This window comes from Sciurus carolinensis, chromosome 1, assembly GCF_902686445.1.
Source record: "Sciurus carolinensis chromosome 1, mSciCar1.2, whole genome shotgun sequence".
NCBI classification, from domain to species: Eukaryota; Metazoa; Chordata; class Mammalia; order Rodentia; family Sciuridae; genus Sciurus; species Sciurus carolinensis.
This window is the reverse complement of record NC_062213.1, coordinates 89,325,147-89,337,751: the sequence shown is the minus strand read 5'-3', so window position 1 is coordinate 89,337,751 and position 12,605 is coordinate 89,325,147.

Sequence of the window (12,605 nt, the reverse complement as noted above, 5' to 3'; positions counted from 1 at the left end):
AGGGGGGATGAGAATATGAAAGACAGTAGAATCAGACGTAACTTTCCTATGTTCATATATGAAAGCACAACCAGTGAAACTCCACGTGATGTACAGCCACAAGAATGGGATCCTAATTAGAATAAGTTATACTCCATGTATGTATAATATGTCAAAATATACTGTCATGTATATCCAGAAAGAGCAAGTTTTAAAAATGAATTTCTACCTCATAGGATTGCTGTGAGGAGGAAACTGCAAAAGCAGATGAGAATGTATGCAAATGCATGAAAAGAATGGTTATCATCAAGAAAAACAACCTCAGAAAACCTTGACTTCTCTTTTCTCCTACTGACAACAGAAGCTTCCCTCAGCAGAGAAATTCAAAACTCAATCAGCAAGTGTGTATGGAGCCTGCATTTCATATACAGACTCTACTGCATACCAAGGACACCACATAGCATTTCAGAGGATTCAGGGGATATCTGTAGAAGAAAGAAAGAAGGAAGAAAAGAAAGAAAGAAAGAAAGAAAGAAAGAAAGAAAGAAAGAAAGAAAGAAAGAAAGAAAGAAAGAAAGAAAGAAAGAAAGAAAGGACAGGCATGGTGGCACTCACCTGTAATCCCAGTGACTCAGGAGGCTAAGGCAGGAGGATCACAAATTCAAGGTCAGCCTGGAAAATTTAGCAAGACCCTGTCACAAAATGAAAAATAAAATGGGCTGGGGATTTATCTCCATGTTAAAGTATCCCTTGGTTCTTTTGCCTTACAGTTTCTGAGATTAGAAATTAAAAATGGGGTTACTGAGGATATACCTCAGTGATAGAGTGCTTATATGCACTAGGTCTTTGGTTCAATGCCCAGGACTGCAAAAAATAAATTAATAAGAAATTTTAAATGGGTCTTATGGATCACTAAAAGGGTTTGAAAGTGTTCCTTCTCAGGGTTCAAGGTATAAAAGCTTCCCTTTTCTTTTTTAATGCTTTCTTCTTTCAGTATTGAGGCTTTATGCATGCTAGGAAAGTGCTCTCCCTCTGAGTTATATCCCCTGTCCATATTTTTAATCTCTAAAGGTCACTCATGTTCTGTGGATCGTGGCCCCTTCCTCCATCTTCAAAGCTTATCATTCTGATGTCTGCTTCCATCATCATATCTCCTGTTCTGTAGGTGTCTAAGTCTTTTGCTTCCCTTTCAAAGGACCCATGCCAGGCATGATGTCACGTGCATGTAATCCCAGGGATTTAAAAGGGTAAGGCAGGAGGATCCCAAGTTCAAGTCCAGCCTGGGCAACTTAGTAAGACCCTGTCTCAAAATAAAAAAAAAAAAAAATAAGAAGGATTGGGGATATAGCTGAGTGGTAGAGTGCCCCTGGGTTCAATCCCCAATACCACCCACATACACGCACAAAAGAAGACCCATGTGATTACACTGAGTTACCATGTGGTTATCCTGGGTTATGCAGGATAATCTCTGTCTCAAGTTCCTTAACTTAATTATGTCTGCAAAATCCCTTTTGCCATCTATTTTATTTTATTATTGTATACAAATGGGATACACGTTGTTTCTCTATTTGTACATAGAGTCAAGGCATACCATTTGTGTAATCATACGTTTACATAGGGCAATGATGTTTGATTATTTTTTTTCCTTCCCCCCCACCCCTCCCAACCCTCTTTTTCCTCTATACAGTCCTTCTTTCCTTCATTCTTACCACTCTCCTTATCCCTAACCCTAAACCTAACCCTAAACCTAATGCTAACCCCTCCCACCCCCCATTATATGTCGTTATCCGCTTATCAGCGAGATCATTCATCCTTTAGTTTTTTGAGATTCGCTTATCTCACTTAGCATGATATTCTCCAATTTCATCCATTTGCCTGCAAATGCCATAATTTTATCATTCTTCATTGCGGAGTAATATTCCATTGTATATATATGCCACAGTTTCTTTATCCATTCATCAACTGAAGGGCATCTAGGTTGGTTCCACAATCTGGCTATGGTGAATTGAGCAGCAATGAACATTGATGTGGCTGTATCTCTGTAGTATGTTGATTTTAAGTCCTTTGGGTATGGGCCAAGGAGTGGGATAGCTGGGTCAAATGGTGTTTCCATTCCAAGCTTTCTGAGGAATCTCCACACTGCTTTCCAGAGTGGCTGCACTAATTTGCAACCCCACCAGCAATGTATGAGTGTTCCTTTTTCACCACATCCTCGCCAACCCCTATTGTTGCTTGTGTTCTTGATAATCGCCATTCTAATTGGGGTGAGATGAAATCTTAGGGTAGTTTTGATTTACATTTCCCTTATTACTAGAGATGTTGAACAATTTTTCATATATCTGTTGATTGCTTGTAGATCTTCTTCTGTGAAGTGTCTGTTCATTTCCTTAGCCCATTTGTTGATTGGGTTATTTGTAATCTTGGTGTAGAGTTTTTTGAGTTCTTTATATATTCTGGAAATTAGCGCTCTATCTGAAGTATGGTTGGCAAAGATTTTCTCCCACTCCGTAGGCTCTCTCTTCACATTACTGATAGTTTCCTTTGCTGAGAGAAAGCTTTTTAGTTTGAATCTATTCCGGTTGTTGATTCTTGCTTTTATTTCTTGTGCTATGGGAGTCCTGTTAAGGAAGTCTGGTCCTAAGCCAACAAGTTGAATATTTGGACCTACGTGTTCTTCTATAAGATGCAGGGTCTCTGGTCTGATTCCGAGGTCCTTAATCCATTTGGAGTTGAGTTTTGTGCAGGGTGAGAGATAGGGGTTTAATTTCATTCGGTTGCATATGGTTTTCCAGTTTACCGAGCACCATTTGTTGAAGAGGCTATCTTTTCTCCATTGCATATTTTTGGCCCCTTTATCTAGTATGAGAAAATTGTATTTATTTGGGTTTGTGTCCATGTCCTCTATTCTGTACCATTGATCTACCTGTCTGTTTTGGTACTAATACCATGCTGTTTTTGTTACTATTGCTTTGTAGTAGAGTTGAAGATCTGGTATTGTGATAACCCCTGCTTCGCTCTTGATACTGAGGATTGCTTTAGCTATTCTAGGTTTTTTATTCTTCCAGATGAATTTCATAATTTCTTGCTCTATTTCTGTAAGGTACATCATTGGGATTTTAATTGGAATTGCATTGAATCTGTATAGCACTTTTGGTAGTATGGCCATTTTGACAATATTAATTCTGCCTATCCAAGAACATGGGAGATCTTTCCATCTTCTAAGGTTTTCTTTAATTTCTTTCTTTAGTGTTCTGTAGTTCTCGTTGTAGAGGTCTTTCACCTCTTTTGTGAGATTGATTCCCAAGTATTTTATTTTTTTCAATGCTATTGTGAATGGGGTAGTTTCCTAACTTCTCTTTCTGAAGATTCATCACTTATGTATAAAAATGCATTGGATTTATGAGCATTGATCTTGTAACCTGCTACTTTACTGAATTCACTTCTGAGTTCTAAAATTTTTCTGGTGGAAATTCCAGGTTCTTCTAAATATATAATCATGTCATCATCGAACAGGGATAGTTTGAGTTCTTCTTTTCCTATTCGTATCCCTTTAATTTCTTTGGTTTGTCTAATTGCTCTGGCTAGAGTCTCAAGGATGATGTTGAATAGAAGTGGTGAAAGAGGGCATCCCTGCCTTGTTCCAGATTTTAGGGGGAACGCTTTCAGTTTTTCACCATTTAGAATGATATTGGCCATGGGCTTAGCATAGATGGCCTTTATAATGTTAAGGAATGTTCCCACTATCCCAATTTTTTCTAGTGTTTTGAGCATGAAGGGATGCAGTATTTTATCGAATGCTTTTTCTGCATTTATGGAAATAATCATGTGATTCTTAACTTTAAGTCTGTTGATATGGTGAATGACACTTATTGATTTCCTGATGTTGAACCAATGTTGCATCCCTGGGATAAAACCCACTTGATCGTGGTGCACTTTCTTTTTAATATATTTTTGTATGTGATTTGTTAAAATTTTGTTGAGAATTTTTGCGTCGATGTTCATTAAGGATATTGGTCTGAAATTTTCTTTCCTTGATGTGTCTCTGTCTGGTTTAGGTATCAGGGTGATATTGGCTTCATAGAATGAGTTTGGGAAGGTTCCCTCCTCTTCTATTTCATGGATTACTTTGAGGAGTATTGGAATGAGCTCTTCCTTAAAGGTTTTGTAGAACTCGGCTGAGAACCCATCTGGTCCCGGACTTTTCTTTGTTGGTAGGCTTTTGATGACCTCTTCTATTTCATTGCTTGAAATTGGTTTATTTAAGTTGTGTATATCGTCCTCGTTCAGTTTAGGTAATTCATATGTCTCTAGAAACTTGTTGATGTCTTTGAGTTTTTCTGTTTTTTTGGAGTATAGATTTTCAAAATAGCTTCTAATTATGTTTTGTATTTCACTCGTGTCTGTTGTGATGTTTCCTTGTTCATTCCGAATTTTAGTAATTTGAGTTTTCTCCCTCTTTCTCTTTGTTAGTGTGGCTAAGGGTTTACAATTTTGTTTATTTTTTCAAAGAACCAGCTACTTATTTTGTTAATTTTTCTGATTGTTTCTTTTGTTTCAATTTCATTGATTTTGGCTCTGATGTTAACTACCTGTCTTCTACTACTTTTGGTGTTGGTCTGCTCTTCTTTTTATAGGGCTTTGAGCTGTAGAGTTAAGTCGTTTATTTGTTGATTTCTACTTCTTTTGTTGAATGCGCCCCATGAAATAAATCTTCCTCTAAGTACTGCTTTCATAGTGTCCCAGAGATTTTGATATGATGTGTCTTCGTTCTCGTTTACTTCTAAGAATTTTTTATTTCCCTCCTGATGTCTTCTGTTATCCATTCATCATATAATAGCATATTATTTAATCTCCAGGTATTGGGGAAATTTCTGTTTTTTATTCTGTCATTTATTTCTAGTTTCATCCATTATGATCTAATAGAATACAAGGTAGTATCTCTATCTTCTTGTATTTGCTAACAGTAGCTTTGTGGCATAAAATATGGTCTATTTTAGAGAAGGATCCATGTGCTGCTAAGAAGAAAGTGTATTCGTTCTTTGTTGGATGGTATATTCTATATATGTCCCGTAAGTCTAAAGTGTTGATTGTGTTATTGAGATCTATGGTTTCTTTATTCAATTTTTGTTTAGAAGATCTATCCAGTGGTGAAAGAGGTTTGTTAAAATCGCCTAGTATTATTGTGTTGTGGTCTACTTGATTTCTGGAATTGAGAAGGATTTGTTTGACGTACATGGATGAGCCAATGTTTGGGGCATAGATATTTATGATTGTTATGTCTTGCTGATTTATGCTTCCCTTAAGCAGTATGTAATGTCCTTCTTTATCCCTTCTGACTAGTTTTGGCTTGAAGTCCACATTATCTGAAATGAGGATGGATACTCCAGCTTTTTTGTTGTGTCCGTGTGCATGGTATGTTTTTCCCCATCCTTTCACCTTTAGTCTATGGGTATCTCTTTCTATGAGATGAGTCTCTTGCAGGCAGCATATTGTTGGATTTTTCTTTTTAATCCAATCTGCCAGTCTATGTCTTTTGATTGATGAATTCAGGCCATTAACATTCAGGGTTATTATTGTGATATGATTTGTATTCCCAGTCATTTGACTCAGATTTGTTTTTGACATGATTTGGTTTCTCCTTTATTTGGCTATTCCTTTAGGCTAGCGCCTCCTGTTGCTGATTTGCATCGTTGTTTTTCATCTCTTCCTCATGGAATATTTTGCTGAGAATGTTCTGTAATGCTGGCTTTCTTTTTGTAAATTCCTTTAGCTTTTGTTTATCATGGAAGGATCTTATTTCATCGTCAAATCTGAAAGTAAGTTTTGTTGGGTATAAGATTCTTGGTTGGCATCCGTTTTCTTTCAGGGCTTGGTAAATGTTGTTCCAGGCCCTTCTAGCTTTTAGGGTCTGGGTTGAAAAATCTGCTGATATTCTTATTGGTTTCCCCCTGAATGTAATTTGATTCTTTTCTCTCGCGGCCTTTAAAATTCTGTCTTTATTTTGTATGTTAGGTATTTTCATAATAATGTGCCTTGGTGTGGGTCTGTTGTAATTTTGTATATTTGGAGTCCTATAAGCCTCTTGTACCTGGTTTTCCATTTCATTCTTCAGATTTGGGAAATTTTCTGATATTATTTCATTGAATAGATTGTTCATTCCTTTGGTTTGTTTCTCTAAGCCTTCCTCAATCCCAATAATTCTTAAATTTGGCCTTTTCATGATATCCCATAATTCTTGTAGATTCTGTTCATGATTTCTTACCATCTTCTCTGTTCGATCAACTTTGTTTTCAAGATTAAATATTTTGTCTTCAATGTCTGAGGTTCTGTCTTCCAGGTGTTCTATCCTAATGGTTATGCTTTCTATGGAGTTTTTAACTTGGTTTATTGTTTCCTTCATTTCAAGGATTTCTGTTTGGTTTTTTTTTTTCAGTATCTTTAATTCTTTATTGAAATGATCTCTTGCTTCCCATATTTGCTCTTTTAACTGTTGATTTGTGCGATCATTTAATGCCTGCATTTGCTCTTTCATCTCCTCGTTTGCTTCCCTGATTGTTTTAATTATGTACATTCTGAACTCCCTTTCTGACATTTCTTCTGCTGTGCTGTCATTGTGTTTTATTGATATAGTATATAGGTTTGTTTGGGACATTTTCTTCCCTTGTTTTCTCATATTGGTCAGATATCAGTGGGAGTCTGAGATATTGCTGATTTCCTCTATTGGCTTATTGTGTCCCTGTAGATTTCCAGTATATCACCTCCCAGACTTCTGTAACCTGAAATCTTGGAGGAGCTTGATAATGCAATGCTTCCGAAAAAAGCTGCCCCTAGCCCCCTACTGGTTCCAGGGCTTGGAGCTGGCTCTGTGCAGAAAGGCTCTCACTGGGCAACCTGCTCCAAGAAGCTGGCCATGGGAGGAGCCTGTCGCCGGAGGGAGCAGGGCTGCTTGTGGAAGTCCCTGGCTGCCCTGCCCTGGTCCCTGAAGCTGCCTGCGGACCTGGGCCCGCTGCTGGGTCTGGTACTTGGAACTGGCTCTGTGCGGAAAGGCTCTCACTGGGCGGCCTGCTCCGAGAAGCTGGCCATGGAAGGAGCCTGCTGCCGGAGGAAGCAGAGCTGCCTGGGGAAGACTCTAGCTACCCTGCCCTGCTCTGAGAAACCGCCCCTGTCGGCGCCTGCTGCCCGGGCTGAGCTTCACCCGGTGGGGGAGATTCACCCTGCGGCTTTATTTTAGTCCGAGTCTCTCAATGCCTCCCCTTCTTGAATCCTGGTTTCGGAGCTACAGGACATGCAGTCACCCTCTAGTCCGCCATCTTGGATCCCCCTCCTATTTCCGTATGTTGAACCAACCTTGCATCCCTGGGATGAACACCACTTGATCATGGTGTGCTATCTTTTTAATATGCTTTTGTATGTAATTTTCCAGTATTCTAAAAATTTATGCATAGATGACTGCATCTCCTGTTTTGTTGATTTTTTGGATTGTTTCTTTTGTTGCAATTTCATTAATTTCAACTCTGATTTTAATTATTTCCTGTCTTCTATGGCTTTTGATGTTCATTTGTTCTTTTTCTAGAGCTCTGAGATGTAATGTTAATTTATTTGTTGACTTTCTATTCTTTCAATGAATGAACTCAATGTAATGAACTTTCCTTTTAGTACTGCCTTCATACTGTCCCAGAGATTTTGGTATGTTCTATTCCTATTCTCATTTACCCGTAAGTATTTTTTTTATTTCATTGCTGATTTCTTCTACTATCCATTCCTCATTCCATAGCATATTATTTAGTCTCCAGGTGTTAGAGTGGTTTCTATTTTTTATTTTAGCATTGATTTCTAATTTCATTCCATTATGATCTGATCGGAAGCAAAGTATCTCTAATTTTCTTGTATTTACTAAGAGTTGCTTTTTGGCCTAAGATATGGTCTATTTTAGAGAAGGATCCCTGTGCTGCTGAGGAGAAAGTGTATTCAGTCACTGATGGATGAAATATTCTATATATATTTGACAAGTCTAAATTATTAATTGTACTTTTTACTTCAATAACTGTTGATCTTGCCTCGTCCGCAGATAAGACTAAAGTTTTCAATCATAAAGATCAGTCAATTGCCTGCCCTGCAGAAAGTCAAATCTATATAGATCAATTTAACCTTGCTCCTACACATTTCAAAAGCAAGTAAACAAACAAATAGTAGAATGTTTATATGATGGAGACCATAAAGATACTGGGTTTGTTTCATTTTTACAGAAAAACAAAACCCTTCTTGAGTCTATTTTCTTTCTCTTCTTCCTTTAGAAATCTGGTTCTTTGAAAGGAGAGTCTGCCATCACTATTTCTGTCTCTTTGTTTTCCATTCAGAACAGTCTTCTTTCCTTCCTGAGCCACCAAATCTGTAACCAGTGCCAAATCCAACTGCCATTTTTAGCTCTCATTCTTTCAGGCTTCTCAGCATTTGATCTGTTCACCATTCCTCCCACAGAGCTTTATATTCCGTTGTTCTCTATGACACCACTCCAGTGTCCTGCCTACCTTTAGGATTCTGTTTCCTTTTTTCAATTATCATTGATATTTTTTCATAAGTGTGTCTTTTATCCCTTTCTTTTCTCACACACAGACCCTAAATTAACAGTTTCTCTGGTGATTTCATCTATATTTTATTATGTTGTTCATGGAGGAATTTTTCTAATATCAAAAAGTGAAAGTTGGTTTATATGTGTATATATATGTACATATTATATACATATACAACATTAAATACTATATATGTATACACACACACACACATGCATATATAGGCAATTGGCTTATCAGTCTAAATGTGCATTGAGTCTAGCTCCTTCAGTTATTGCCCTAATTACTACTTCACAAAAACAACATATTTTTTTATGCCTGAGAACATTCTTTTCTTTCATTGTGCAAAATAACAATGTGGAGGATTATAGAATTTTTGGTCATAATCTCCACTCTCCCCAACCTCGTAGACATTATTCAATTCCTTTCTGACTTTTTGGGGTTTTTGAGGCCTTTGCTCCCCTACCTGGTTCTCTGAATGTGTGGATCATCACCATTCACTGCCCAAACAAAATGCTCCCTCACCGGAGAGTGAGTCTGGAGGCTGTGCTCCCTCCATCCTCACTCAAGTCTGATCTGTGCAGCTTTGTCTCTAACAAGCAAGCTGACCCAAGGATGGTTTCCTTCCAAGTCATCAGCATTTGTCCATGGTTTCAGGGGACAGTTAGACACTGAATTCACACTACCAGTCATTATTTTCCTAGAAAATCTTATGTTCATACTTTAGATTAAATCTGATTCCTTTGCTCTGATCTGAATATTTGCATCCCTCCAAAATTCATCTGGTAAATCCAAGGTGATGGTATCAGGAAATCGGAACTGTGAGGGTTGGTTAGTCATGAAAGTAGAGCCCTCAGGAATTGGATTAATGTCCTAATAAAAGAATCCTGGAAGACCTCTCACCTCTTCTACCAAAGGAGGAAACAATGAGAAAGCACCATCTATGAATGAGGAAGCAGGCCTCACCAGACCCTGAATCTGCCAGCACCTTGATCTTTCAATTCCCAGCACCCAGAGCAGTGAAAAATAAATTTCTGTTGTACATAGGCCACCTGACTTGTTGTGTTTTTCTATAGGCAAACAGACTAAGATAATTTGTTTCTACCTTGCCTTCAATTTGGTTAACTTTAGAGGAAGGAAGTTTTTATCAACCCTTTGTAGTACAGAATTTAACCTGACCTTTGTCCTTGGCTTCTGAGAGATAATCTGTAAGTTCTTGGAATGTCATAACTGATGGGTATATTTTTGTTTGCAAGGGAGAGTTGCACTATATGATTTAGTGTGGAAGCTTTGGAGCACACAGTATCAGTTCAACCTAACTGTGTGTACATGATGTCCAAAACAGACTCTAGACACTAAGACATTGATGGACTTCCCTGTTCAGCAATACTGCACAAGTGTCATCACATATCATTGCCAGAAGACAGTGGGAAGTCAGGTGTTTGCAACCCTTCCGAATTGTGCCTTTGACTGATTTTAGTTTGTATTCTTTCTCTGAAATTAACCCTATCCATGAATTTAACACTTTCTGTAAATCCCATGAGTTCTTCCAGTGCATTGTCTAACTTGATTGAACTGGTAAATTAGTTTCAGAAGTGAGGGAGTTCTTGGGAACTGTGATGGTTAATCTAGATTATCACCTTGACTGGATTGAGAGACACCAAGAAAATGTCTAATATTAAGAGACTTATGTGTGTATCTGTGAGGATGTTTTCAGAGATGATTGGCATGAGACAGCCAATGAAGAGGGAGACGCACCCTGAACATGAACAGCACTATCCAATAAGCTACAGGCTCAAATGGAACATAAAGCAGAAGAAGGAGGAAGCCTCAGTGGATGCAAGCTCTGTTCTTGAGCAGGTGCATCTATCACGGCTGCCATGGCCTGTGGACATCAGACTTCAGCTTCTTCAGCCTTGTGTAATCTCACCAGCAATTCTCCAGGGAGCTTCCAGGCCTTCAGCCTTGGGACTTTGCCCACATTGTGGGTCTCTCCTATTCCTGAGACTTCAGGTTCTTGGTTTGATTCCTCTGGCTCTCCAGTGTACAGACAGTCATTGTGGGGCTATCCAGCTTCTGATACTGTAGACCAATCTAATAAATCCTCTTTTATAATCACACACATACACACACACACACACACACACACACACACACACACACACACACAGAAAGAGAATCTTCTCTCTTGTAGTCATAGGGCTGAAGTTGCTGAAAACCAGACCAAAAACAAAACAAAAAAAAAAACCCTTTTCCTTTAATTGGCTGAATTACAACACAAGTTAACTCTCAGTCTCAAAGGTTGCTTGCAGTTAAACTGAAGACACTGATTGAAAAAGAATGGGATCCTATAATTGAGACAGAGATATGTAGAAGGGCTCTAATAAGGCTGTAGACATTGAACCCCTACACCTCATGGGTTTATTTTGCCAGAAGTGGCCTCCCCATCTCAGTGGCAATAGCATCCCCACCAACACCCCTTGTGGTATTGGCCTCCACATTTCTCCCTAAGAGAACTAATCTTGCAATATCTGTGGAAAGAGTAATGATCTTCCATGACACAGTGCAAGACAATGCTGATATGCCTCAGGACTCAACCTCACCACCCACTTTTACCTGTAGAACCATAACTAGACTCAAGTCTTGGCAGATCCCCTAGAGGTGAGGCACATAGTATTACCCACAAGGCATTCTATACTCTAAAGGAACTTCTTGAGTTTTCTAATTCATACCAGCGAAAGTCTTGGGATCATGTATGGGAATGGATTTTAAGGATGTGAGATAAAGGTGAAAGGAACATAAACATAGAATTGAGCGTATTGATCTGGGCCCCTTAAGCAGAGATTGTGAATTTAATGTAGCAGCTCACAGTGTTAATAAAGGTATTGATGGTTTATTTGGTTCATTTGTCAAAATGTGAATCAAAAATGGCCTAATATGAATGAGCATAGAGAGATTGGAATGCTGAAGTAGTGTTGCCATGTAAGACCTTCTTGTCCACACTAGGAGGATCTAGAAGATGTGCCCTTCTCCACCACTTTAAGAAACAGATTTGGGAGGGGAGCACCAGTAACCTTGAAGAGCTGTATCACTGCTCTTCTCTGTCTGCCAGACCTTATGGTGGGAACCACACTCACTCAATTGAGAAACTTAGATGTGATGGGTATAATTGGATCCAAGAATGGCAGGAACCAAGTGGTGGCACTCAACTGATGAAGGCAAAGTGGGAGTACTCGCCGTAATGGACAGCAGAGGAGAAGCAATGAACAGAAAGATCTGACTTGTGTAGAATTGTGGGACTGATTAATCATGGTGGTCCCAGAAGTTAAAAAACTGGGCCTGGGTTTGTGGCTCAGTGGCAGAGTACTTTCCTAGCATGTGTAAGGTACTGAGTTTGATCCTTAACACCACATAGCAAATAAAATAAAGGCTTTCTGTTCATCTACAAATATAAAAAAAAAATTTTAAATATAAGAAACCTACTGAATTCCTACTCAATTTAGATAAGCAGAAGAATTCCAGGGTAAATGTATAAAAGTTTACCTTGAATCATAAGAGCAAAGAATCACAGACCCTCAAACAGATCCCAGACTTGAGCCAGTTTATGGACTCAGCACCCTTTGAATGAAGGGGAGGACAAGTCCTCTTGAGGAAGGACCCCAGAATTTTAATGTTGATCTTTCTCTCATCCTTTTCTAAAGGAGCCTATGGTCTTTCCCTAGGGTAACTGTACATTGGTGAAAAGGAAATAATTCTAGGAGATCAAAGTAGAGTCTTATGGTAATCAGTGTTACCAAGGTCCCACTCACAGTGGGTCCAGTATGTTCCTGAATTCATCCTTTGTCTATTTCCCCAGTCTCAGAATGCATAATTTGTATACATATGCTTAGCACTTGGCAGAACTTCCACATTGATTTCTAACCTGTGGAGTGAGAGCTATTATGGTAGGAAAGGCCAAAAGAAAGTCATTAGAATTGTCTTTATCTCAAAAATAGTAAATTAAAAATAAATAAAGCATGTGCCTGGAAAAATTACAGAAATTAGCACCACAATCAA